Raw genomic sequence first — 5,545 nt, 5'->3', positions numbered from 1 at the left:
AATGATGCACAGTTTTTTAGCCCCTTGGATGTAGTTCCAAATTGCTCTCTAGAACAGTTGGATTAGTTTACAATTCCATCAACAGTTGATTAGTGTCCCAATTTTACCACAGCCTCTCAAGCATTTGTAATTTTCCTTTTCTGTCATGTTAGCCAATCCGGTAGGTGTGAAATGGTATGTGATTTTTTTCTTTTTTATTTATATTTCTCTAATCAATAGTGATTCCAAGGATTTTTTCATGTGACTTGATAGCTGATTTTTCTTCTGAAAACTATCTGTTAATATACTTTGGCCATTTATCAATTAAGGAATGACTCCCATTTTTATAAACTTGGCTCAGTTTCTTAATATTTAGGAAATGTGGTCTTTATCAGAGGAACTTTCTATTTAAAAAAATTCCACAGTTTCTTGCTTTCCTACTAATTTTGGCTGCATGAGTTTTGTTTATTAAAAAAAAACTTAACTTCATGTAATCAAAGTTACCCACTTTATTTCCCATCATCCTCCCCTTCTCTTGTTTGGTCAGAAACTCTTTATTCATAAATCTGACAGATGTTTCCCCGTACTCTTCTAATTTACTCATGATATGGCTCTTTACATATAACTCTTTTATCCATTTTAACCTTCTCTTGGTACAAGATAGGAGATATTCATCTATGCTGAGTTTCTGCCAAACTGCTTTCCAGTTTTCTCAACAATTTTTGTCAAATGGTGAGTTCTTACCCCAAAAGCTTGGATCTTTGAATTTATCAAACTCTAGATTACTATGGTCTTTTAATACAGTATTGCCTAGCTAATCTGTTGCATTGATTCCTCACTCCACTTCTTAGATAGTACCAGATTGTTTTGATGATTACCACTTGCTAATATAATGTGAAATCTGGTACTGATAGGCTTCCTTGCTTTACATTTATTTTCAATTAATTTCCTTGTTATTTTTGACATTTTTTCTTCCAGATGAATTTGTTATTATTTTTCCTAGCTCTATAACATGTCTTTAGTAGTTTTATTGGTATGGCAATGAAAAAATAAAATAGTTTTGGTATAAATGTCATAATTATTATATAGGCTTTGGAAGGTTTTGAGAGTTCTGACTTCTAGAGTGTTTAAAATGTTTAGCTTGTATTTGATTGTCTTACATATATCAATGTATTAGTAAACTTTGTTGTGAACAGTGTTCATGTTAGGTATTTTTAGATTAAGATAGAAATGGCTTGGGATACTTACAACCTAAATTTTCTCAAGTGTCAGGTAAACTCTGGTTTCCTACTTTGGTGTTCTATTATTGATTAGGTTAGAAATGCAAGATTTGATATGATTTTCACAACATGAACTAGTTGTTGGAGAAGGAAATTTTTGAGAATTTGTGCCAACTTTTATTGAGATCTGTTTTGAAGGGATACTAGTAGTAACATCTGAGAACCCTCTACAAGTAACTTGGAACCAGAATGGGAAATCCAAAGGAGGGGTGCCCTTGAGGACACAATATTTTCCAGACAACCCCAAAGAAAAATGTTTCAGGGACCAGACAACTGCATGGGGCATCTAAGATTCAGGATGAATTGTGTTGATTTAATGGATATTCAAAAGAAGTACTAAGTAGCCGATACTTAATGTCTGTTACTGTTGCTCTCTGTGTCTGTGGCCCATTTGGCTTTTATTTTCTATATCTGTATACTAAATTATCTCAATTATCTTAATGCTGTTTGACTTTCCCCTTCTAAATAGTCCCTAATTTTGGTCATTCCTACTATGGCATAATCTGTGCTTGGTTAATGGTTCTGTTCTCACTTTGTAATTGGTACTATTTCAGGGATATCCACAGTACTATTTTACCTAGTGTGCTCTCTGTGGTCATTGGCAGGTCTAGAGGTTGTCTTTGACCAACAGTAGGGGATGTTAAGGACTGTTAATGGATACTCTGAACTTGTCTTTTTGAGTTGTCATTTTTTTTCCATAAACACTGGACCCAAAGTATTCAAAAAGCCCTAAATATGTCAATGACAAAGCTCCCCACCCACCACCTACACACACACCTGACATAATTTGTTTGCATCCCAAAATGGACTCCCTGTATATCCTTGGGAATATCCTTGGGTGCCACACAGTATGCATTAGGTTTATGCAGTTGGGACCCAGGTAGGTAAGCAGACCATGCTATCTTCATACTCTAGCAGTTCCCAAGGGAAAAGAATGTGGCTTTTGACATCACCTTGCTCCTCCCCTTTTGTTTTTTTTTTTCACTTTTCCTACCTTTACTGTAAATTTCCCCCTCTCATGGCATGCTCCTTTAGATGGAGATTTATGTTTCAACTTCCTTTCTTTGTCCTACTGTTATAAATAAGCAAACTTCTATATGGATTGTGAACTCTTTGGGTTCCACATGCATGTTCAATTCTCTTGTAATAAATCTAGTTTTAAAATAAGTTTGATGAAGTTGTGATTGACTGTTGACAAATTTTACTGTGCTGTAAGAAGTACAGATACAAAAGATTTGGAGAAATATGGAAAAAGTCATATAAACTTATAGGGTAAAGTGAGCAGAATTGTGATGAGAACTTACATGATGGTCACAATAATAGCATGAAGAAAAAAAATTCTGAAAGGTGTCTGACCAAAGCAGCTACTAGGTGTGATTTCAAAGGACTGAAGATTAAACAAATTTATCTTCCATCTCTTGGCAGAAAGGTCATGAATGGACCAGACCTACAGAGTAAGACATATATTCTCAAATGGCCAATGTGTTGATTTATTCTGCTTTATCATACATATTTGTTACTATGTAGGATGATCTCCTGGTAGGGGAAAGTGATTAATGAATAGGAAGGAATCTTCTGGAGCCAGCTCTAACCTGCTCAGGAGAGGTAATTGTTAAAATTTTGCATTGATATAATGCAATATAATTGATAAAATTGATATAATGTTCAGGGCTAGATTTATTGTTTTGTCAGTTATCCAGAATTAAGAAAATGTTCATAATGTGGATTGAACTTAAAAGTGTGTGTACATGTTGTTTTTTTTTTTACTAGAGAGATCAGTTGTTAAACATTTACCAGCACACACCCCCTGTGCTGCTCTATAAACACTGCTTGAAGCAGGAGTGTAGTAGAAGGCTCAGGGAATGAAAATATTGCCAGACTGAATGATGATGATGATGATGATGATGATGATGATGATATTGATAATAATATTTATATGGTGCCATACATTTTGCAAAATATTTTATAGCTATTATCCCATTTGAGCATCACAAGACACCTGGTAGTAATGGGCATAAAAACATTAACAAAAATATTTTTGTAAATGTACAGAAGCAAAAAAGAAGTGCATTAGAAGATACAAATAGAGAAATTTTATCACTAGCTTATTAAATTAAACATATATGCGATACATACATATCCCTTTCAATATTGTATATAACAAAAGTTCATAATTTCTCATACTATCCTCTTCTATATTCTTCTCTATATCATGATATATTTGTGTTTGTTGATGATTAATACATGTACAATGAAGATATTAAAGAATCAATTGAGGAATAGAAATCATTTCATTCCTCAAGAATTTTTAAGCAGCAAGGGATCTTTAAAGAGCATATAGATTAAGAGTTCTTATTTCAGGGGATCTGTGAACTTAAATGGGAAAATAATTTGTAAGCTATTTCAATCTAATTGGTTTTTGTTCTAATCCTATGTAATTTTTGTGTGTTTAAAAACATTATTCTGCAAAGTGATCCAAAGGCTTCCTATGTCTATTAAAGTGGTCATGCCAGACAAAAAGGTTAATACTTAAAACCCTGGTCTTCTAGAAAGATAAAATCCTTCATTTTGTAGGTAAGAAAACTGAGGACTACAAAAGTTAAGAGTATTTTCCCCAAAATCATTAACATTTAATAACAGAGCTGGGACCAGACAACATGTTTTTGAGTACCACTTCAGAAATTCCTGTTACAGAATGAATCAATGAATGAACAAATGAACAAAATATTTATTAAGCTCTTACTGTGTGCAAAACAATTTGCTAAGTTCTGGGGAAACAAATACAAAATAAGACAATCCCTGCTCTCAAAGAGTTCACATTCTAACAGAGAAGACAATATACATGGAAGGTTACGGCTTTGAGTCAGATGGGAAGGTCCTGTGGGCCTTTATGGTGCAGTGACAAAAAAAAATAATGCTCATTCTTTAATGTTGTTTCAGTGTTATATAAACATTTAACAATGCAAAGGATTTTGGTAGAAATACCTTTCTTTTATGGGTCTTTAGCAGCTCTGGAGGTAGTACCTACAGAAGCAATCACCAGGCTGCATCTCCACAAGAGTTGTTTTCCAACATTCCAAATTCGTAGGTCCAGTGTTGTGGGCTGTCTCTATCAGGATCCAAGGGGCAGTGGTGATCAAGGGGATAGTGGTGGTTTGACCTGCCTGGCACAAGCTGCCTCCTGGATCCACTTCATGGTGCCTTTCTATTTCAGGTAGGCTATCTTGCTTCATCTTTTATGTAATGATTCTAAGAAAAATATTTATTTATGTTAGCATTCTATTTATTTCAACTCAGTAAACATTTAGATTGGTTATGCAGACCTATATATGTAGGTCTGTATAACACCTAATGACACACCTAATGCTAGCTCTCATGGAGTTAGAAGAGAGAGAAGAAGAGGTAGTGGGGGTGGGCAATGTCAAGACAGAGGAAAATTAGGTCAAACACACAACTGACTGACAAGTTATTATATGATAATGTGTGGAGAAGTTTCAAATAAAGTTACATGAGAGATTTAAGATGGGACAGATCACTGTGAGGATCAGACAAGATTTCATGAAAGAGGTGACCCTTGAGCCATGCTTTGAAAGAAGGGAAGAATTTCAATAAGAAGAGATTGAGAAGACCATTGTTATTATGGCAGATAAAATGTACAAAATCCTGGATACAGGAAAGAACAAGACTGAGGAATAATTTGACTAGAACATATAGTGCCAAATGGGGTCATCTGCCTAAGAATAATTAGTACATCTGTGCATCTTTCGATCTGACATTCAGTGAAACTACATAGAACAAATTTTGGGTACCAACAGCATTACCTTAGAACAATTCACATCACATTTTCTAAGGAGCCATTTTTTCATAGTTACCATGCAACTTCAGTATAACTTGACCACCCATCTCATGATTGATGAGTAATTATATACATTTTATTTTATTTACACACTCAGTGTACTAGGTTAATGACTCATCAAATTTTGAATGATTTACATTTCTTTTTAAAATAATCTCTTACTATTCAAGCACAATAGTCTGCTTTCCTGTTTCCATCTTAAGTAAACACTCTAGTAAGTGGCACCAAGATGGTGGAGAAAAGACAGAAAGTTACCTAAGTTCTCCCCAGATTTCCTTGGATACAATGTTAAGCCTCTAAACAGATTCTGTAGCAAGAGAACATATAAAAAGATGGAATGAAACAGTTTTCCAGTTAAAGATAACTTAAAAGGATTTCATAAAAGTTTTGGCTCATGTGAGTAAAAGTGCAGTGCAGCCCAGCACAGACG

This window comes from Vombatus ursinus, unplaced genomic scaffold (assembly GCF_900497805.2).
Source record: "Vombatus ursinus unplaced genomic scaffold, bare-nosed wombat genome assembly UNPS02015255.1, whole genome shotgun sequence".
NCBI classification, from domain to species: Eukaryota; Metazoa; Chordata; class Mammalia; order Diprotodontia; family Vombatidae; genus Vombatus; species Vombatus ursinus.
The sequence above is the reverse complement of the archived record's forward strand: the minus strand, read 5'-3'. Positions refer to the sequence as shown.